Here is a 25,195-nt window from a genome sequence, read left to right as displayed (position 1 = left end):
CCCTTCAAATTGTTACTTATTTTAATTCCACTCTGGGATGCTTTGGATGCTGACAGGACTTATGTGCTTAAACATGTAGCCATATGACTGCACATGGCCAGCGCATTATCCCGAGGCCCTCTCATCTTCCACACAGACGAGGCTTTATCATTTCCCTTTGCTCACCACTGATATTTTGCCATTGTTCTGACTTTGAAACTATGAAACACAAATTCTAAATCTAATGATTTCATGTGTTTATTCTAAAATATTTTCAGAAAATGTTTAAAAGTTATGAAAAGTTAAAATGTTTAATGAAATGCTTTTAAATTAGGAATTTTTGAATATTAGACACCATTTGAGAATTCACACTATTTTCATAACTGTCTTTGTCTCAAATTGTTTTCAATTATTACCAAAAATAGTTTTATTTTGAAGGTCTTTCTAAATTCTCAGTACAAGGATATGAGGGGAATCTGGCTCTGATTTTTATTTTTCTAGAGAGTAAGTCTGAATGAACCAAAGGAAAGAAAAATAAATCTTATTTTACTCTTCACATGTCTTGACCAGCTATTACTATGATTGATATTATTACCATACATAGTTTAAGGTAATACATATACATTTTTCTGAAGATTGTTTAAACTGATTCCACAAGTCTGTTAAAACCAAAATACAAAGGTAGGTTATAACATATAAAGTACTTTATAGCCCACTATAATTACTACTAGGGATCTAATTTGTTCTTAAATATATTCATTTAACTCATATTCAAACAACTTGAGAGACATTTATTTACATAGTTCTTTATTTGTCCATGAGTTTTTATAAATTCAACTGAAAAGTTTGCTTTTAAGAGAAGTCATGGAATCTACACGTTATTTTAACAGAGAAATTTTAGTTTAATTCTTAATTTTTTAACTACCGAAAGTTCTTTATATTCTCTCTGTATAAAGCAATTAATAAAATAAATAAATATCTCAGAAGTTGTGGACAGATAATATAAGGCAGTTACAGAAATACTGAGAAAATAATTACAAAAATGTTAACTAAGAAAATAGAAATGATTGTTCAAGTAACTCAGCAACTTGTCAAATATTTATCAATTTACTCTTAATTAAATATTCAAAATTAAACATAGACATGTTTACAGATATTTCTTATATAAATAATCCATAAGCTTAAATTACATACATATTAACAAAATAAACTATGACAGCAAATAAAATAAAAAATTAAAAGCATGGGAGGAGGCTTAGTAAAATTATTTTTTATATTTGAAGTCAAAATTGCACTACAGTGTTCAAATGTGCTACAAAGGGCACTTGCATTTAAAATAATAATGCATTTTACATTTTGAAAATTAATTTGTAATTAGAGTATCATTAGATTGTCTCCACATTTAAAAATATGAAAACCGATGCTTAGTTTATAATATAAAGTGTGAATGTTTTATTGCCTGAGATTGTAATTACTTCTGACATTGTGAGTGAACATGTTCTAAGTATGTATGATTGTATGTACATTTTATGTTTTTAAATTAAATTTGAAATAAGGGAGAAAATTAGTGATTACTAAGTGAAATATATACTTAGTTAATAAAAGGCACTTGAAGATAAAAAAACGTGAATATTTTTGTTGGTTTTTGTCAAACCTTCATGTTACTGAGAGTGCATTTTCAACATTTGTGTTGTGACAACTGAAAATATGATTCTGTTTATATAAGATTATATACCTATATACCATGTCATATACTGTTAATCCACATATATAACACGGTGACATGCAATATTTTTGCATCTGTTTTCTCTAGCCTTCATCTCAGAATATGCATAAAAATTGCATGTTTTCATGGTATATAGCACTTGATAAATCTTATATTATAGTTGTATCATAACAGCAATTAAATTAGGAAAATAAAAGAATAGCCATGCATTGCTATTGCTATTGTGTGTTAGAGTTTAAATACATGTTAGTTCCGATGCATTGTTAAGGGGTTTCCATAATTTGGAAATTTGACCTATAAATACTGCACAAAGAGAAGAATGACATGGAATGAAAATTAAATAGATGCTGAGCATCTGGGAATATCAAGGCATCTGGAAGTCGTGCCAACACTGCGGTACCACCTGCACTGCCTGTTGAGAATGGGGGCTCCTTAATATAAACTCAACCAAGCACTCAGACTCGCAAGACCACGAAAAGGTGACATTTGGCCCAGTTCTACTCAAAAGGAGTAGACTGGGCCAAATGTGGAACCCGAGCACGCCAGGAGGGCCACGGCAGGTGTTCCTCTCAGTGGGAGTGTTTCAGCATTTGTTGTGGTAATCCGTAAAGCCACGGTGAGCTCTCTTCTCCCTGGGGGACCGCTCAGGTGTAAGGAGATGAAATACACAATCCACTGGTGTGGAAATCGGCGGTGATTAAAAAGCCTCATGACCGACAGGAGATATGCTCTTTTGTACCAACTCCACAGAGGCCTTTCACGGATCTCACAAGGTACCTGCCCAATTATGAGAGCGTCCACACTTAGGGGAACCTCCCAATAGGGCTTCCTAACAAGTAGTTATTATCCTCTGGTTTAATCCAGCCTACAACTAAGAATCATTTACCGTAAGCAATGTTGCTTAGTAATTTAGTTGACAAATAGCATCCTTACCTGTTTCTAGGGAAACAAAGCTAGGGAATTGAAGTGAAGTTAAAATTCATATGCAGAACAGAAACTATTTTGTTAACCCTTTGGGGGCATTTCTAAAATGTAAAACCAAATGCCTAGCTGAGTCGTTTTTACTGTTTGTTAGCTTGATGCACATAAAAGCACTACATTGGAAGGTCATTAACAAACAGTACATGGTAACCATGGACTGAGACCTATGTAATATCTTATGTAGGGTTTCTCCTAAGAATTAAGCAGTAGACATAGTCCATCCTGGATTCGTATACATTAGACTATAACCCTAGGAATCCCTATTGGCAAAAGATTTGTTTTCATTGACATGAAAACCACAGAAGAGACAATTTTAAGATGAAAAAATATGCTCACTCTGAGGCATCTGCTTAGAATTCAAGTAAATATTGGAAAACTGGTATTTGTTAAGGACCTTCTTGAGAACTGTATCAGTGGCATATTACAAGCCCAATGGGACTGCAATCAATTGAGAAGAGACTTGGAATTGAGGTAGCAGATATTATGACTACGTATATACATGAAGTACATGAAGGTGACAATAAAGTATAACAAGCTTAAATTCAGTATTTTTCAGGACACAAAGTGTGAGCCTTTTTAAAAATTAAAGAATATATTAGAACAGTCAAAGCTTAAAAAATAAGTCTCCTAAGTAGAAAATTATACTTAAAAGTTTATAGATTATTATTAATCCTCAATTTCAAAAGTAACTATAGGAAATTATATAGATGTCAAGCAAAGAGCAAAAGTTTGATAGAAAGTGAGTGTTTTCTACTTGGTTAGGAAATTCATATAACATTTAACTTACTCATGAATGAAAAACTCTGGAAATAAATGTTATGTTTGGTTCTCAGCAACATTAAGAATGATAAAGATAATAAATATGTTAAATTCTCAGGAAATACACAAATACGCAGTGTGAAAAAGAGATATACATTAACAATAATGGAAACCCATTAAATTATGAATATGCATGCATATATAGTCTTAATGAAAAACATAATTATTGGTACACTTATTTTAATGCTATATTTTGGTAAAACTATTTCCATCAATTTAAAGCACATGTAACTTGGCTGTTATAATCACCCAACTTTGCAAATTTTACTCCTCTAAAGTATAACAGGTATTGTTAGTCTCTAAATTATTATATAAACATTTATCTCAAATTACTGAGGACAAATGATTTAAGTTTAAAAATTAACATTTAAAGCACTGAGTATTTTACAAAAGTGTAAAACCAATAAATTATAAGGAGCTGTCTGTGGGGGGTATTAGAGTCCATGAGATCCGCACGTTCTGATGTGAACCTAAAACTGCTCTAAAAGACAAAATTTATTTAAAACAGCAATAAAATAACATAATGTCAACATGCTCTCACAGTCATTTAAAAGTGGAAATATTATGTGCTGATAAAGGACTTTTGAAACAAAAGGAATAATTTTCTGTATTAGTAGACATAGTGTGGAGTGTCATGTAAACCAGTACTTCAGAAGAAGGAAAACTTTAAACAGTAGTCACAAAGGGTGAAAAGCCAACTCACGTATGCCACTAAAAATGCTTTCATGTGTATCATGTATTTATACATACTTTTATATATTCAAATTTTGTACACAATTTAAAATGTTTACTTAATACATTAGAGAATATATTAGATTATTTGTACAGTTTTTTATTAATGATCTATGAAGTCTTTGCACAAAAGTGTGTTTAAAATTACTTTATAAGACTTTGAACAGATCAAACACTGAGCCTTTTTATTTTAATGATAAATAAAAAATGGTGAGAATAAGCCTATATAGCACCTCCTCTTGAAAGCCTAATTTGAGTACTTTAAGAAAATTAAATACATTCTGACCTGGCTGGTGTAGCTCAGTGGATTGAGCGCAAACCTGCAAACCACATGATCGTGGTTCGATACCCAGTCGGGGCATATGCCTGGGTTGCAGGCCAGTTCCCGGTTCTCCGCAGGGGACGCACGAGAGGCAACCATACATTGATATTTCTCTCCCTCGCTCCCCCTCTAAAGATAAATAAATAAAATCTTTAAAAAATAATAAAATAAAATACATTTCTACTGATTTTTTGTGTCCTTATGGATCCCTCCCTTTATATTTTTATTAAGAAACTTATGTTCTCTGAAATTTATATAGTTTATGTTCTCACCTTTAACATATACACAGCTCTTTCCCTAACGCGTGCCACATATTAGATAATTAATAAAATATTTTGAAAGTTTGCAGCACAATTTACAATAGTCAATTGTTGGAAGCAACCTAAGCGCCCATCATTAAACAAGTGGATTGAAAAACTATAGTACATTAGATAGTGAAATACTACAAGACAGAGTGAAAGAAGGAGCTCCTACCCTTCATGACAGCATGGATGGAACTGGAGAGTATTATGGTAAGTGAAATAAGCCAGGCATGAAAGGTAAATACCATTTGATCTAACCTTTAAGATGAATGTAACGAAAAAAAAAGATAATGAATGAAATAGAACCACAAGCATGGAAAGATGGAACAGACTGAAAGTGACCAGAGGTAAGGGAGGTGGATAATGGTGAAAAGAAGGAGAAGGGACTGGACAAAGTACATGTATGAATGACCCACAGACTGGACAACAGTGTGGGAATTGTCTGTGGGAGCAAGGGATGGGATAGGTGGAGGAGAGCAAAGAGGGAAATTGGGACAACTGTAATAAGACAACAATAAAAAAAAACAATTTAAAGCCAAAACAATTAATAATGACTTAAAAATTACCTAATTTTACAGACTACCTTTCCTAGGAAAAATGAGATAAATTTTATGTTGTCTTTTAAAGATAGAAATTTATATATATGTTAAGGATTCTAATTTTCAAAATATGCTTTTATCATATTTGATTGTTTACATTTGCTTTCAGTATGTTTACATTTTATTTTATAAAATATTCTATATTTTATTCAAGTCTACCACAACCATGTTTTATATCCTCAAAATAATACTATAAGATGATGCTATCCTCAATAAACATTCGTATTTTCACTAATTCAATCTATATAATGGATTAGATATTGGCAGTTTTTCCAGTAAAGTGTCTTATTTATTTTAGTTTTATTCGGAATAATATTAGAAACAATGTATTGTCAAAAGAATGGAAAAATAATTGATGTGATTTATTTTGAAATTATTAAATGTTATGCTCCATATATTAGTTATATCATTAAGTTGGTTTCTGCTTTTGAATTCATGGTATTTTGAACAAAAATGATTAAAGAGGCTATTAGTAAATCTTCAAAAAATGGGGCACATGGTGGTTAAACATCACCCTATCATCTGAGCTACAAATGTTCAGCATCATTATGTTCCCACAATAGCAATTTACTATAACACTGAAAAGTAAGTAATCGATATAGGTAGGTAGTGCATGTGGCATTTACGGAAGAGTATGGCCTCTTCTGTGGCAACCTTTGCACAATCAATAAGCTGTCCTCTTCATAAAGCTGCCTTTTAGGCTCAGTTGCAGGTGAGAGGCAATAAAAGCTACAGTTATCAAGTTTAAACTGTTCCAATATTCACCTCACCATTCTCAAAGTGTGATTTGATTTGTAACTCAGTAGAAATAATATAAGATGCATCACTGTAAAAGAAACACTATTTGGAATCATGATGATTGTAAGAAGACTGAAATGCTGAAATGTAGGCACTTAAACCAATACTAGAAATGTTGTGTGTATGTATGTGTAATATGGGAGGTATTAAGACCAGAAAGAAATTAGACAGCCTAAAATAAATATTTTTTCTTTAATACAAAACATTCTAGTTTTTACTTTTTTATATGCTTCATTAAATAAACTTGTTGGTTTTCAATTTGGAAAATTTCAATGGGATAGCTGTATCACTAACATTGATAAATAATACTGTGTTGCATAATAAATGTATTGGGTCTAAAAGACACTGCTCTAATGTTCAGAATGTGTGATTTTTTAAAAAATCTTACAGGTAATCAGGAACATATATTCATTATATAGATACAAAAGCCTAAGGCCCTGAAAGTCTAAGCAATTGAGTTTATTTCTGTTTCCTGACTGTAAGCTGTATGTCTTGATTTCCTACGTTTTCCCGATATTCTCATATTTTGTGATTATGTCTCTCAAAAAATCATAGTGCCAGGACCAAAGCTTAGTTTTACTGGTTAGGGCTATCCAAGCAGCATCCTATGCCATTAATACAAATAATCATTACTTAATATGATGGAACTACACCATGGTAAATCCTAGTAACTCCAGAGGCCTTAGATTTTATGTATGGTCTGATTCCAGCCAAGAGGTTGTGGTTTGCAAGAGGTAAAAACTCTGAACTTGAGGGTGACACCGTTGAATTCTCTATCTATAATACCAGAACTCCAGTGTCTGTTATTAATCCTATTATTATAATGAGTTAATTCAGTCTTGCACTCTAATTGTGCAGGTAGTTATAGCTATTATGAAATAGAAGATCTGTTAAGTCACTAGCTGGTGAAAACTTTCTATTGTTTTAGAAACAAAGATTTACAAGTCTATCAACAAAGGTATATCAGACAAAATTTGTGGAGCAGGCTCCCGCCAAATGTGTGCACAGTAGCTGGAATTCAGGAGAAACTTTTGTAGACATGCTGAATGATCAGGAGACAGTCTGTTGAAGAAAACTGACAGATGACCATAAGCCCCAAGTGACAAGAGTGTACATGTATAATGTAAACAGGAAAACTAGTCTTATGAATAATAGTCTATTTTTACTTGCAGAATAACTGTTCCAGAAAGTGTTTTGGTAGTAAAGTGAAGAGTGAAGAGAAGACTACATGATCCACGGTATTTAAGCTTATTTTCTGGGGATGAAATTTGCTTTTCAACTGTTCACTTCAACTGTGTTAAGTACTAATTAATTTATGATACTTATAGAGCACTTTTGTCTTCAACTGGATATAAATTTGAATAATGAAGTTCACTAATGATATGTGCAAAACTACCCAATATTTTCTATATAAGCTTTAATGTAATCAGTGTTAATTAGTAATTACCAAAGTTGTAAGGTTTCTTCACAAATTCCACTGAGCTTGTACTGTTGATGATTTTCTTTGCAGAGAAAATCAAAGATCTGATTCCTAGTACATTTCTATTTATAACACTATTTCTCATTGACATTTTCTGAATTGGTAAGGTCACATATTTGATAGAAGATGGGATTTTTCTAAGGTTCTCATCATGAATCCATTGATACTGTGTTATAGCTAGACCTGCAGACTTATGTAAATGAGCACAATTCTCATGATTTAATGCATTCTGCTCAGCAAATGATTAAAAATGAAAGTAAAGCGTTCATGTGCTTCTGCAGCTTTATGTTTTTCATTTAAGTACATTTTGATTTAACATATTTTGAGTTGACTTCCATGTAAGATATGAAGTTTAAGTGAAAGTTCTTTTTTTAATAACACTAAAACTAAAACAACTATGGCAACCCAATTGCTGCAGTACCATCTTGAAAAGTCTAACCTTTTCCCATGTAATTACTTTGCACCTTTCTCCTTAAACAGTTGGGCATATTTCTGTGAGTCTATTTTTGAGCCCTCTTTTCAATTTTATGTATGTGACCAATGGGACTACTCCCCACTGATATCGCTGTCTCAATCACTTTAAGGAAATAGTAGACATTAATATCAGGTAGAGTCATCCTTCCCTCTTCTCTTTCAAGGTTGTTTTAGCTGTTCTTGAGGTTATGACATTTTATGTCTTAAAAACGAGTTCCCTAACTTGTTTGTGTTTACAAAAATTCTTGCTGGGATTTTGTTACAAAGTCAATAAACTTATCAGTAAATATTAAGGTAATTGACATTTTACTATGTGAAACTTTCAATTCATTAAAGTCACATGTCTCCATTTACTTACATTTTCTAAAATTTCTCATTGGTCAGATTCCTAGCCTGACTAGCAACCCAAAGAAAACATAAATTTATTGATTGCTGACAAACACACACAATAAAAGCATTCAGATAAATATGCTCATACTTGTGTTTCATATATCTATTGCTGACAAAAACTTGGTATCACTTTTATTTCTTCAAATTCATAGACTCATTGAAAGATAAACTATGGGTGTGCTAGTTATATTAGTTTCCTTGAGCTGCAGTAACAAATTGGGTGACTTGCAACAGTCAAAAAAATATATTGCCTCCTAGCTCTGGATGCTTGAATTCTAGAATCAAAGTGTCATGAAAGTTGTGTTCTCTCTGAACTCTACTGAAGAACCCTTCCTTGCCTCTTCTTAGCTAGCTCTTTGGTAGTTTGACATAAATATTTGGCATTTCTTGGCTTGTAGCTGCCTAATTCTAATCTAATTTTTTGTTATCACACAGTATCCTCCTTGATTGTGTTTTTGCTGGCTCTCATAAAAACAGCACTCATGTTAGATGAGAGGATTACCCTTTTCCAATGTGATCTCATAAACGTAACTGTACCTGCACTACCTATTTCTAAAAAACGATCCCATTCTGAGGTACTAAGCATTAGAAATTCAACACATTTCCTTGGGACATACAATTTAGTCCATAACACTAGCCATGTTTGAAATAAGATACAGGGTTTTGTTTCATTTTTTTGTTTTGTTTTGTTCAATAAAATCTGTAAACAGGTATGAGAAAAAAGTTTCATTTTTCTGTCAGTTTTCAAGACCCTTTTATGCAAGAAATCCTTCAGGCAGTTTTGAAGAGTTAGCCTGTTTTGATTGGTGCACAATTCATCTGCTACAGAGACTTTACTCTTGTATTAGAGATGGAAAATTAAAATAACTTAATGACTGGCTGCTTGTAAAAATTATTTTAATTATGTCACAAATTGCAGCAATGTCCCTGAGTGCCACAAAAACTATAATACAATTTTCATATTTCTGTTCAGCATATGCATAATTTAGTGTCTCAACTAAATTAAGGATTTTCTATTAGAGAAAATAAATACTTCAGAATGATTCATTGGTGATCTCGACAAACATGCTAATGTTCTAAACTATTTGATTCATAGTCAGTGTTTTCTGAGCTGACTCTTGATTCTGTGATGATGTTAGTTATTTTAATAATTTTAGTTATCCTAGTAGGTAGCATAATAATGGCCTTTATCAAATTAACTTTCATCTCTCCAAAGATTTAATTCCCTTTAACTTAGTCCATAGAGTTGTAATTTATGTTTGCTTCTTTGAAAAAGTGAGTAGAAGTGTACACTACATAAAATAAACATCCTGCGTAATGAGATAATAATTGTGCTAAACTATAGACATTTAGACGAAAATTGTTTAATAGCAAAGTAATGGTTTGTATCCAAGTTTGCAATAGATATTCTATGTGTTTTCAAGATGCTGTAGTAAAGCTAGTCTTAATAATCACTTTCAATTTATTTTTCTTCAAGAATATTCAGGCAATTGTACTACATAATCTAATGATGCTGATCTTTATCTGTATCGTTATTATAAAAATGCTGTTAGTTCAGAAATCAATGTTTGCAGCTTCAACAATCTTAAGAAAAATCTGCCAAACTAATTTTATTTTAGTCAATTACATTTGGGCAATGAGGAATAAAACAGAGATGAGAAAGATTATGCAGTTTATGTTGAGAGTAAAATACTGACTCTATTTCACTAACCCAAATGATTTAGAGGCTTAAAAAGAAAGTCATTCTTCAGGTAAGTTTCTTTTTTCTATAAAAATGGGATAGGTAAGGGAGAAACTTATCTTTCCAGAAAGATAGACTAATCATTTGCATTTCCTATGCATTGAATGCGCGCTTTGTTATTCAGTTTAACTCAAGCGGTGTTGAAAACCATTTTTGTGGGTGTTTTAAAAAAGAACACTGAATTAGAGTTAGATGTTACCAATTTTAATTCTCTCTCACTAAAGACAGAATATAATTCAAATCCCTGGTCTGTGTTTTTCCCAACGGATAAAAGAGTGAGAATGAGGTAAGATTATAGTCCTTCAAGTGTAATTGCCAGTCTAAAATTCCATGATTTGATGTTCCAAGATGTTCAGAGCCTTTTCAGGCCTTAAAATATATTTATGCTTTAATGCCCTCATTTAAATCAACTTAACCACAGAGTAATTGGAACTACCACCACCAACCACAGAATAATCACTTACATTTAGTTAATGCTAGAATATGTGTTTCCTCCAAGGAGATTTGCAGACACTCTTAAATATCTTGGTGACTATTGATGTTTTCTTAGCTTGAGGTCTTAAAAGATTTCCTTTAGTGTATTATTTAAACAGTAGCTAAACGACTTCTTGCTCCATGTTAGCCTCCACAAGCATGGCAAAGACAGGCAGTAAATAACTGGGAACCCATTCTGTAGCAATCATTGTCTTACTCATTGTGCAATGAAATGAAAGACAACTACATATATAAAAATGCAAAAGAAGATCTGAGGTAAAATGTAGCCATTCAAGAGTAGATTCTGTGTATTAAGCAAGAAGATATGGGAATTTACAAATGTTGAATCTGAGGACAACATTAAATATATAATTTAACTGGTCAATACATTAAATATATAATTTAACTGGTCAAAATTATTATTGTCTAATAATTTTACTTAGCTAGTGGCATGCAATTTGTAATGTTCAAAGATTCCTGTCAAATAAATACGAGTAGCCTCATTTAAGAGAATTTTGCTGCAGAATGCTGAATTAACTTATTCCATACAAACTTAGTGAGATGGAAAATTGCCCTGTGAAAAATTCCAATGACTTAATATTAACCCATAATGAGAATACTATTCCATATCTTATGAGTAATACATAGGTAATTGATGTGAAAATTATTTTAATAATTAATCTTTTGACATAATATAAATTACTTAGAAATTTATTAGACACTATTGATTTATTTTACAACCAATACATTTTTAATTATTTAATAATGTGATCTCTTTGAGTAAAACACTATTTTCCTGTAACACAAAAAGTCACTTTGGCCTTTGAGGAAAGGTCCACCTTTTCGCCATACTTTAATCTTGTTTAGCATCTAACACTTTTGTCTTGATTTCTCTCCCCACCTCTCAAGATGTTCTTAATGAGTTTAAGATGCACATTTAACAGTTGTGCCCTGCCACCTGCTCACTAGATGTCCATCTCACATGGCTGTTAGAATTTTACGTGGGTTCTTCAGAACCTGTCACTACTGATATTGTCAATCTTTTCACAGAAGCCATGTGAATTGACAAGCTGTTTAGATGCAGATGTTACTATGCATCAGTTCAATGTTTAGAGAAAAAAAGTAGATAAGGTAAATCTTTTTGTTTCCATTTCAAATAGAGGTGTACTTCCTTTTTTAAAATTATCTAGTATTTTTCAAATGTTGCTGTTATTTGTATTGTATTTTTTCTATTACCATTTATCTCCCTTATGAGATAATGTGCAATTAACCTATACGCAATGCAAATAGTTCCAGAAGAAAGAAAATTATCATAACTTACAAAAATTATAATTTGAGCTGAAAATCATGAGATTAATTGAAAAATAGTAGATGTAAAGCAATTTAAGAAAGATGATATATTTAAAGTATACTAAAATCAATGCAATTTTAATATTCCAGGTACAGTGGGAAAGTTTATGGAAACTAAAATCTCCAACCAGATGGGAACATGTAGAAAATAATTATGTCACGGTGAGTGAGGGTGACATTACTACTTCTGTAAACATTGCTGCTTTTACCCCTTCATTTCTCTGTCTCTGTCTCACATACACACACATGCACACACATCTATATATGAGTCAAATTCACTCCATCGATCTCAGTGTTATAGAAAAAATATGACAGAAGAATGCACATTACGATGTGGTATTGCTGAGGCATGACCACCACCCTTGTTAATCATCCATGCTAACACATTTTCTTTATGTGCTTTCCTGAATTTTAAAATGCAGAAGCTATGTAAGAATCACTCACAAGAAAACCTTGGGAAATAATGTTCAAGGCCTCTTTGGCCAGTCTGTGCTTTATCATGGCTGTTTCTTTGTTTAATAACATCACTCAGTATAAAAATGAAATCTGTCTCAGTGGTTTATGATTTGAAAGGAATTCAGAGATAATTCTTCTATGAATGACGTTCTTTTATGAAAAGCACAAAGACGTTTACTTTTAAATAAATAATTTGGTGAAAAGATGTATAGAAAACTACTATTGTTGAGAGTGGAGTATGACTATTAGCTGTGCTATAAAGACAGACAAATAGAGGACAGAGGGAAGTCAGAAAGTCATATGATTGTATGAGTGCTGCAAACCACTTTTCAATTTCCTGATAGATACTAGGTAATAAAAAAGTGAAGAAACAAGAGACAATCCATCATACTCAGTCCAGTTGACATCGCACAGAAGTACATTTTCGGGGGGGGGGGAGATATTCAAAAGTTCATTGTTTTTTTTCCCTTTCTGTGACCTAAAATAACTATCCTAAAGTAACTATAATTTTTTGGTGGTATTTACAATTTAATTTTAAAGTTGGTAATGAAAATTCAAGAACCAACATATTACCAGATTTTAAATTTTAGTAAAACTAAAGTCATTGGAATTGAGTGAAAGTTACCAAAGACAGATAAATTGAGCAAAAGGACAGAATACACACACACACTACCACTTTTTTTTATACCAGTGTGACCACTACTGCAATTTACTTTGAAATGATTGATCTTCTGAATCAAAACTGCTTGGACTAATTGTATATTGTCACAGAGAAAATAAATGAATGGTTTTGATTACCACCATGTCATTCATAAAAATTATTCAGGGTGCATCATAGTTAAATGTGTGATGTTTTGATGCTCCCAATTCTAGGTTACATGATCAAACTTACCTTTAATTTACAATCATTTATTTAATATTAGGTTCTAGAGGTTAATGATAGCATACTTGGCTTCCTGAGTAATAGACATTTTTTCTGCTAGAAATAAAAATACTTGTTCAATTCACTTCTCTTCAGTTGGAGCCCTGTGGAAGTAACCAATACAAACTGAAGTTTTAAAAGCTTGACAAAAATATTGTCTCACTTACATGAATATAAAAATTAGATGTTGAAATTACTTTTAGCAATGTAATATTTCTTCTTTTCTGATAAATACGATATCTCGAAGGCTACAAATGGTATCAATACTATCTGCAACTACATATAATTACTATCCTGGAAAATGGCACTTTAAGGCCTTCAGATATATTAAATTATATTTTAACAAAAGTAGTCAAAGAAAGATATAATTTTAAGGATTTGTTTTGAAAATGCTCTCTAAAACCTTTGTTTTGTGCAAGCAGGAATAGATGGGAAAATTCATCTTCTTGTTCACATGAAACCTTCCTCTTCCTTCACCCACATATAAATAATTTGAAGTAACTTATTATGTCTACACATGCTCAGTAACATTGTCACTTAAAATAGGCAATCAAACAAAATTTAGAGCTATTTTTGAACACACTAAAATCTAGCTTAATTTTCACTAGAATAGAAATGTTAAGCAGTACCACATTGTCAAATATCATCCCCTAAAAAACTTCATCTGTCATGGTATGTTTTTGGTGATATTCTTTCTTCTCTGAGATTCTTATATTAATTCATCTTCTGAAACTATGCTACCTGTAGAGTTTTATCTGCAAATAAGAAATCTAACAGGACACTTTTGTGATAGATGAGACTCATCTTTTTTATCTTTTGACCTTGCCTTCTGTTCTCAAATATGCAATGGTTTTCCATGAAAAAAAAATTTATAAGCTACAATGTGCTGTGCCACCAAACATATAAGTTTAGTAAGTTTAATATTTTAAATATTTTAATTATTTTTAATCTTACATTATTTTTAAAAATTATAAGATTTTAATCAGAATATTGTTTATTAGCAAGTCAATGAAATCCTCTGATGGTGTTTTCTCAATTGTCATATGAAGCTAATTATTCTGGCCTAACAATAGAACCAATAAGGCAAGTAAAATAAAGTACATAAAAGATTCAAAAAACTCTGGCACAAAATGAATTAATATTACATTTATAATTATTAGTAATATTGAATGATGTTTTAATGTTAATAATTTATTACATCTTAACATTATTCTTAATGATATTATTTGAATGCTTTTATATTTATCATATTGATGCATCTAAATGCTACTGTTTTATGTCAGTCCTTAGCACATTGAGGACATATTCTGGCAGGATGGTGTTTCTTGAGGCAGATCTTTTATAGATTGTACTAATATCTCTCATATGTACTTTGGAGAAAAGTTAGACCATTTTTCCTCTCCTGAATATTTGTACCTCTATCACAATTAAAGTTTAAAGAACTGAATTTCTAAGGAAATACATGAAGAAAACACATCACTTTAGTGCCCACTCTTCACAATTATACCACCATACACATGCATTTGCTTAGGCCAAAACCCTAAGACTGGTCTTTCTTCTACTCGTATCCCTTAACACCACTTACTCCAAAAAACGGCATGTACTTTCTGGGCACCCTCCATATATAGCTCAGATTCTTTCCCTTTTCACTTTTTTCCATTATAAAAATCTATTTTCTGTTAACAACTTTTTATACATTGTACCCTGCTATGGGGACCTGATTGGTCTTCTCCCCTCCATTTTTGCTTAGCAAAAGTTTATTTTTTTTCAGTGTACTACAAAGCATCCTCAACATGTAGATTCAATCAAATTACTCTTCTGTTCATAGTAATGTTTCAATAAATTGCTGTTGCAATTATCTTCCCAAGCTCTCCACTGCCCTACATAACTGGCCCCATCTCTCTCCCCAATCTAATATCAGACTTTTCTCCTGTCATCCTGTTCCACATGGGAATTTGTTTTGTCCCCTCAGTAGAAATGATAGTTTTCATTGTAGAAAATTGTTTTATTGTATCTAAGATAAATTTTCTGTAGATTTACATATTGTTACTTGTTTATGTTTATCTTCTTAGTTGAAATGTCACTCTTTCAGACACTTTTCCTACTTTCACACTATTTCTCCATTTTAATTACTTCTTTGCACTTTTACATCATTGAAAACTATATAAACTTATTTTCTGTATTTGTGACCTTAATCCCTGTAGCACGAAAAGCAACTAAGTTGAGAATCTTGTGTCATTATGGCAGAAGGAAAAATATCTTACCATGCTTTTTTATTGGCAATTCAATTTTCCTGTCTGGCAATGCCTCACACCACAGCCTGTTATAACTAACTGACTTAAACCAGTTAGATTCCCCAAGCACATACACAGTAATCAATGATAAATTGTGATTGACTAGGAAGGCAGAAAGATGACAATATTTGGAAACTGCACGGTAAGTATTACAGATCATTATAGGTAGTTGAGAAAAACTTAGATTTATTACTGCCATAGACATAATCCAATATACTATAATGGTATCTGAAAAAGTATCACCAAATTTAGTGACAAATCTCCCTCAGATAAAATGTCAGTATAGAAAAGTGGGTTACATGGAGCCTAGGTACAATATTTTTATTAATAGTCCTAATATTTTTATATTTTTTACTAGCAAACAGATTTGTTTTTTCTTTCTGATCTGCGGCAAATTTAACTGGTAAGGTAGACAGGGAGTTATCCACCACTTAATCCTGTTAGTTTAGATATATTTTTGACCTTTTATAACTGAGTTTATTCTTGTCCTGTCATAATACTGTAGTCAGGGCACAAACATTATTATCAAGTTCTACTAAAGTAATGATCTGCTGGTTCACACAATGGTAACCACCTCATTAAGGCAAATTAGTTATTGATCACCTCTTTTTAAGAAAACTATATAACTCTTGTGAATTCCTTGCCTTTACAGTCTGCTAGAGGATAAAGATTATGAAAAGTCTACCTTTATGGAAACCACGAGTCGTTATTTTATATGTTCATTTGCCTATTTTCATGAGAAGGTTAAATATAGGGCAGATAAACAAAAGAAATATTTGAGGCTGAGTCCGTTTTGAAAAATGTCCTAATTATAATGCTGATGACAATCAATGCTGATTTGAATGGAATTAAATTAATCCAGATTGCAAAGGTAATTAAGTCCCTTGTCAGTACTTTTTGAGATAAGAGAAACTTTACCTTCACAGGATCAATAAAGTATGATGGGTCAGGAAACGTTGGTAGAAAACTAAAAATGAGAAGGTTGAACTTGCCCTGGAAAGAAAAAAAATACTGGTAATTAACCCTACCTAATACTTTGAACTAAATCTGAATCATTTAGCTTTATATAATTTACTTTACAGACATCTAATTTCAAACAGTAATGAATGTGTTTGATTTGTAGTAAATCATTTATGTATAAATCAAGAGATGTCACAATTCCAGTGGTGTAGCCCAGAGCTCAGGGAAATATTTTTTTCTGACTTTACAGTAGTTAAGTTGTATTAACAGTATTTGGTTTTCTTAAAATGCTGCCTCAAATAACACCACAAAAACACCACTTCCTGGGAAATGCTTATGTAGTTAAAAACTCTTTTCTTAGCAGTAAATTAAGGATGTACGAAGCCCTGGACTTTTTTTTGTGCTGCATCTTTATTTTATATTTACATATATTTTTGTTTTTAAATATATTCTGGTTGTCCCAATTTTTCCCCTTTACCCTCTTCTGCCCAACCCCCCCCCCACACACACACACTCCCACAAACAATCCCCACATTGTTGTCCATGTTCACGGTCATTCATACATGTTCTTTCATTAGTCCCTTCCCCTTCTTTCCATCATTATCTCCCTCCCTCTCCCCTCTGGTTGCTGTCAATCTTTTCCATGTTTCCATGCCTCTGGTTCTATTTTGCTCATGAGTTAATTTTGTTCATTAAATTCTTTGCTAAATGGCCATCGTAACTGGAGACAGCACATTTAAAATTCCACTACTATTCTTAATAAGGCATAGTGGGTATTCTAAACTACATTCTGTTCTTAATGCTTAATCTCATAAAGCTACAATGTTTTAATTCAGTGTCTCAGAGGGTGTGTGCTCTTTCAATCCACATTTTTAACCAAAAATTTTCAAATAAAATAGGACAAGTCCATCCCCTTGCATTCAGGTTTTTGCTTAGGTCTTTTTACATTAGGGATCATTGGAAAATAAATTTAAGTGGTAGTAGTTAGGTTTTGGCACAGAAAAAGAATACATTATTGTCTTTGGGAGTTCTTTCATATTCTTCCCACTCTTGTCTCTGTCAACACACGTCTATAAATATACAATTAATCCAATAGGCCCCACTTCTGGCTCATATGTGCTTGTTTTTAATGTACTACTGTTTCACCTCAAATAATTTTCAGTAATTATCCAAAATTCCTATCATATTTACATACGTCTTAGATGAGTACCATAGACATAGTTTAATACTCCCAAGCAGAATTAAAATGATTTACTGAACAATAACTTCCCCTTTATACTGAGACAGATGGTTTTGTCTTGGATTCATACATGTCTTCATATTAAAAATGTGGCCAGTAAAGAACTTTACCTGTATGTAATTAGTGCTAATCAAAAACAACCATGATGATGATCTTTCTCTTTTTTTATAGTTTAAAAATCTTTTTATTTTTTAAAAATATATTTTATTCATTATGTCATTACATATGTCATTATGTCTTATCCCCCCCTCCATTCCCCTCCACCCTGCACACCCCTCCCTCATCATTCCCCCCCTTTAGTTTTTGTCCATGCAGCATAAGTTCCTTAGTTTCCACATTTCCCATACTATTCTTGCCCTCCTCCCTGTCTATTTTCTACCTACCGTCTATGCTACTTATTCTCTGTACCTTCTTCCCCCTTCTCCTCCTCCCACTCCCCTGTTGCTAACCCTCCATGTGATCTCCATTTCCATGGTTCCACTTCTGATCTAGCTGTCCTCTTAGTTTGCTTTTGTTTTAAGTGTGGTTGTTAATAACTATGAGTTTGCTGTCCTTTCACTGTTCATATTTTTTATCTTCTTTTTCTTAGATAAGTCCCTTTAACATTTCATATAATAAGGGCTTGGTGATGATGAACTCCTTGAATTTGACCTTGTCTGAGAAGCACTTCATCTGTCCTTCCATTCTAAATGAAAGCCTTGTTGGAAAAAGCAATCTCGAATGTAGGTCTTTGGATGTCATGACTTGGAATACTTCTTTCCAGCCCCTTCTTGCCTGCAAGGTCTCTTTTGAGAAATCAGCTGACAATCTGATAGGAACTCCTTTGTAGGTGACTGACCCCTTATCTCTTGCTGCTTCTAGGATTCTCTCCTTCATTTTAATCTTGGCTAATGTAATTATGATGAGCCTTGGTGTGTTCCTTCTTGGATCCACCTTTGGGACTCTGAGTTTCCTGGATTTCCTGGAAGTCTATTTCCTTTGCCAGACTGGGAAAGTTCTCCTTTATTATTTGTTCAAATAAATGTTCCACTTGTTGCTGTTCCTCTTCCCCTTCTGGTACCCCCATAATTTGGATGTTGGAACGTTTAAAGATGTCCTGGAGGTTCCTAAGTCTCTCCTCATTTATCTGAATTCTTATTTCTTCATTCTTTTCTGTTTGGTCATTTTTTTCTTCCTTCTGATCAACTCCCTTAATTTGAGTCCCAGTTTCCTTTCCATCACTATTGGTTTCCTATGCATTTCCCTTCATTTCAGTTAGTTTAGCCTTGATTTGTTCTTCTAATTTGTGACTGAAATCAACCAGTTCTGTGAGTGTCCTGATCACCAGTGTTTTGAACTGTGCATCTGAAAGGTTGGCTATTTCTTGGTTGCTTAGAATCATTGGCTCTGGGGCTTTGATCTGTTCTTGAGCCACAATGTTTTGGTCTGTTGGCGCCTGTTATGTATGAGGGGCAGAGCCTTAGGTGATCACCAGGGTGAGGCGTCCCAGTGGCTGGGTTGTGATGCTGTATGTGGGGGCGGGGTCAGAGAGGGCAATGGAGTTTGTTCTGCTCTCTCTTGGATTTTGGTCCCCTCTGCTGCTTCCCGCAGGCAAATCGGGCCCCCCTGGTGCTGGCACCCAGGTGTGTGGGCCTGTGCACCCTCCAGGACCCTGTGTGTCTCTCCAACAAGTCTCTGTGAGCCTGGAGCCTCTTCTGGCACCTCGACCCTGAAAGTCTTTTCAACTGGTGCTTTCAGGCTCTAATTTCCATTGCTGGGGCCCTAGCCTGAGCAGTCTGTCTCATTGTTCGATCCTTCACTTGGTTGATCTGCACGCGAATGTGTGACCGCGGTTAGTCAGCCACCTTGCACCCTCACTGGGTCCACCCATCGCCACCCCATGCCTGAGATCCGACAACCACCGCCTGTGCTCCTGGTTCTGTCGGGCTGATCTTTCCTGCCCAACCCACTCCACCAGCCGCTGACTCTGCCCCTCTTACTGGTCTGGCTGAATGGTTCGTTGTTGTCGGACTTCTGTACAGTTCAATTTTCTGTGTTTTGGCTGTGTTTTTGTTATTAAAACTTTGTTGTCTTTAAACTTGGTTGTGCGAGGAGGCACAGTGTTTCCACTTACACTTCCATCTTGGCTGGAAGTATAATGATACTTCTTGTGACACTAAGGAACCTTCATTTTTTTTTGCTTCTAAACCACAGTGACCTTCCTTCCTTCACTCATTTATTCAACAAATATATGTTGAATATCTATTCTGATGCTTGTCCCACATTAGTATCATGGGGTATATCATGGAACAAAACAGCCAAACTTAATTTTGCCTCATGCTCTGTATATTATAGTCGATAGAATAGCACTAAAAAAGACTGGCATGAAAGTGAATTATCTAGTACAATAGGTGGGTGTATTTGTCTTTAGAGGGTGGAGAATATGAAGATTCTGAAGGGAAAGTCTACCCTTTTAAATAAGATTGCCAGGGTCAGCCTCATTTATTCAGGGTAACATTTGAACAAACTTGAAGTTGAAAAGGAAGTTAACTAAGATAAAATGCTAGGTTGAGAGAATGGTTAGCAAGCACAGACTGTGAGATTAATTTTAAGAGTATTTATGTCACAGCAAATTTGCAAATAACCAAATTCCAACATTTAAAATTATGAGATAAAAATGTTTCATTGTAAATATTTTTATATAACATAATTTTGTAAAAATGGCATTCTTTTAAAAGTAATGTAATAGTCATTGACTATAAATTTAATAATTATTTATTTTATAGAGGATGAAAAATGAGCCTTGCATGTTCACTCACTTCTTGTAAAATAGGATGTAGACTGAATACACAATTATTTGAAAAAGAACATGCATTTTCCCTTGTAAATGTATTTCTTGTGTTGTTTCTGTATCTTAGTTAATGCTGTCAGAATCCTTACCATTATTTATAGATCCAACATTGAAGTGATTATTTCAGAACAGCCCACTGAATATCCATCCTCATATAGTCAGCTATGAAATGTCTAGATTTATAACCTGAAAACTTATCATTTTTGCCTTCTCTGTTGCTCTTATCAGAAATATTCTTGCTCTGGAATTTCTTTATGTAAAAATATCACCAAGCAATTGAAAATATAAGCCTAACATAGAATGGAGAACAAACTTGTCTGTCTGAGGGAAAATGACGAGTAAGAAGAGATTGGTGAGGACAGTGTGCTCTGTGCAAGCCTGGACATTCCATACATAGAGATGTAGATGTTGGATCTCTTTCTGAAGAGACTTAATCCATGTTAGAAAATACCAATGGACTCTTGGGATATTATTCAACAATCAAAATATATACACAAAGATAGTGACAACAAAATTACAGTTATGTACATCTGTTTATAAATATAACATATGTATATATATATGTTGATTAAGCAAATTTAAGAACTAAAACAATACGTTTCAAAGTACATCATGGTAGAATAATGTGCTTCATAAACAGAGATGTAAATGTTGCATTATTTCCTCATGATTAACATCTACATTTTATAGTTAAAATACTAAAATAGAAGTTCATGAGTATTGATTTCATAAATGAATATTGATTAATATAAAATATTAAAGTTTTTCTGAAACATTATGTAAATCCTACAGCATAAAGGATAATTGGCTATTTTTTAATGAAAATATATGAAGGATATTTTTTCTAGGTCACTACTCATTTTACTATATTCACAAATAGTTATTACAGTCTTTGTTCTGGGAAATGCATAAGGTAAAGTGAATTATGCAAAAGTTGCCACCAATAACTCTGAATCTGTGTGAAATTTGCTACAGTGTGTTGAAGAAGAAGGGGCACTGAAAGATGGTGTTGATACCTTCACTTTTTAAAACTATGTGAGCAGTAGGCTGGTTGGGTAACGAGAGGGTTATTTGGTTATACATGCTGGCAGACTCTTTCTAGCAGGCCCTTATTCATGGGAGTCAATCTCATGAGAGTAAAAAATGCATCCTTCCATCCACACATGAATACATTAAACCAACAGTAGCATCTTGAGAAGAAATAAAGGGGAGGAAAGTTCCTTTACTTTACCCACACTTGGGGCCTGTAAAGTCGGTTCACAACAGGCAAAGGCCCAGCCAGTGCCCAGGACTGTGACCTCTGCGGAGCTTCAGAAGCCTTTCCTTGTGAAGTAGCGGTGGGAGTTCGGAAGACTCGACAAGCTTTGCTGAACTGCAAAGGTGTTAGGTAAGTCAGCCTGCCTGCTTTAACACCCTGCATCTCACTTACTCTTCATCAACATACGTCCCGTTTCTCCATGAAGAAGGAGCTTTAGTATAACTAAAGAAATAGCTTGCAAACTAACTTCATTTTCCATTGATCACTCTATTTCCTTCAAATACAATATCAGCTCACTGTAGCACATTTATTATGTAAAACAGATATGCGCACTAATCTGACACACAATTATGCTTGTAGGAAACCCACAATCCCTCTTTAAATGCAAAAATAATTGGGAGAGTGGTTGTTGGAAGAGAAAATATGGTAGCTTCTTATTCTGGATTCCTCAGTGATTTACATATTGTTGTAAAGTGTTGTTTCTCAAGTTTGGTGTTTGGAGAGTCATTTGAGAACTTTTTGAAAAACTAAAACCGTTATTTTATAACGTGTCTATCTAGTGCCCTAGATATCATAATGTTAATATGCGTACATCTTGCCAGAGGTTAATAGATTGAAGAATTCAACATGGTGGAAAATATGTATTCACATTTTAGAATTAAAAATGTAAGTTGTGATATAATGTGTGTGTATAATACACATGTAATATGTCATATCATCTATAAATATTATTTTTTATAAAAGTCATATATGGAGAATGGCTCTATTGTAGAAGGCACTATTAAATTTATTAATCCTTACTTTTTAAAATGCCCAGTATTCTGCATAAGGATACATTTATTTCAAAATGTAGAAAGCTAATTTAGTTTTGATTCATCATGTCTAAGGTGCTGTTTGCTATTAAGACTTGTAGTTACAACATTACAAATTCTCCTAATTAACCTAGCTTGTTTATGCAAATTCATAAGAACACTGAACTTAGAAATGGGAGCTGTTTGTACCAAGCACATTTGAAATGTCATCGCCAATCTCTCTCTGTGCAGTCCTCATTAAGGCCAAGCTTCTTGATGACTTGTTACAATTTGACATAAATGCAGTGCAAGCATCCCAGCGCTATAATTGACCTTTAACCATGGTATAGTAACAGTCCTTTAGGGTTCTAATAATTACATGGCATGGATACCATTCATTTGTTTCAACAATTATTGGTGACATCTTGTATTGTGTGTACTTTTAAAACAGGTTGAACAAAAATACATAATAAGTCTTGTTTTGCATCCAAATGGTATTACTGAATGGGACTATTGTAATACATTCTTTTAACATTAAATACATTTATTTTTTTATTTATGCAAGAAGTGGAAAACCGGGAGGCATCCGAGTGTCTCTGAAGATATCTTTTGTATCTGTGCTAAGAAACTTAAGTTCTACCTTCTTAACAAGCAGTTAAGGTAGAACTCAGTATTGTTACCTATAGGCACAACATTGTACAGCAGATCTTTACAGCATAACAGAGACTTTATGTCCTTGAATAGTAAACTCGGCAACTGCCCTTCTATCTGTTTCTATTAATAGAGTATTTTAAAATACCTCACACAGGTCAGAGCATACAATATTTGTCTTTTTCTGTTTGATTTCATTTAGTGTAATACTCTCAAGTTCCATTCATGTTGTTACAAATGGCAGGGTTTTCTTTTTTATGGCTCAATAATATTCCACTGTGTGTGTATCATATTTTCTCTCTCTGTCCATTGATGGAAACTTAGATTGTTTCTATGTCTCGGCTATTGTGATTAATGCTGCAATAAATACGGGAGTGCAGATATATATTTGTTAATTCCTCTTATCAATATTTTGTAATTCCAGTTTGCAAGCTTTTTACATCCTTGTTTAAGTGATTTCTGAGTATTTTATTATTTTTAATGTTATACATGTGATTGTTTTCTTAATTTACTCTTTTTAGTTGTCTTTAATTATATTCAAAACAATTGTGTTAGACTGTATTGTGACAACTCTCATATCATCATGCATTTATTTATTCGTCTATGTTATGGTCATTCAATTACAGTTGTTCCCATTTTTCCCAATTATGCTCCCCTGCCCTATGCACCCCCCACCCCCATATTCAGTCTCCCATTGTATGTCCATGGGTCCTTCATACATGTTCCTTAACTTGACCCTTCCCATTCCTTCCCCAATAACCCCTCCCCACTCCCCTCTGGTCACTGTCAGTTTGTTCTTTATTTCCATGTCTCAGGTTTTATTTTGCTCTTTGGTTGTTTTGTTGATTAGGTCCCATTTATACATAAGACCATATGGTATTTGTCTTTCACCACCTGGCTTAAGAAGTTCAATAATGCTGCTAGAAAATGCAACTGATTTTGTATGAAGATTTTATATCCTGCAACTTTCCTGAATTTGTTGTTAGTTTTAACAAGTTTGTTTGCTTTTGTAGCCTCTTTGGGTTTTCAATATGTAGTATTATTACACTACAAGCAATGATCTTTTACAATGCACGTACATTCTACTTCTGTAGAGAATTTCAGGGGAAATAGGGGAGGGATTTAGAGGAACAAATACAAAGGATACATGGACAACAACTAAGAAAGGTGGAAATGGGAGGGAGGGGGGAGCACGGGGGGGGGTTGGGATGGGAGTAATAGACAAAAAATAAACAATGCACATAGATTCTACTTCTTTCCTCTTTGCCTAATAGCTCTGACCTTGAAATGTTATTGGTAGACATCAGCCTCTTCCACAGGATTGAGAGGAAAGCATTCCAAGAGCACACCTAGAGGAGACTGTGTTGTGGTAAGGTTTATTCAGGTGGTAACTGAAGCAGCCCTCCGGTTTTCCAAGTTCCCACCTCCCTCCAACCCACCATGGAAAAAGTCCAACTTGCCCTAGAAAGGCCAAAACAAAAGCAAGTGCCCAGATTTTCTGTGTTGTAGTAAGTAAAGCTTGGCCCCATAGAGGCCACACAGTTACAGCCCTGTGAGCTGCTGGACCCATAGGGTCACATGCTCCTGGGTGAGAGAGAACACACAAATATAGGGTCACAAGCAAGT

The sequence above is a fragment of the Sturnira hondurensis genome, unplaced genomic scaffold (assembly GCF_014824575.4).
Source record: "Sturnira hondurensis isolate 20B ecotype Veracruz unplaced genomic scaffold, ASM1482457v3 Scaffold0015596, whole genome shotgun sequence".
Taxonomy (NCBI): Eukaryota; Metazoa; Chordata; class Mammalia; order Chiroptera; family Phyllostomidae; genus Sturnira; species Sturnira hondurensis.
Note: the sequence above shows the minus strand (reverse complement) of the source record.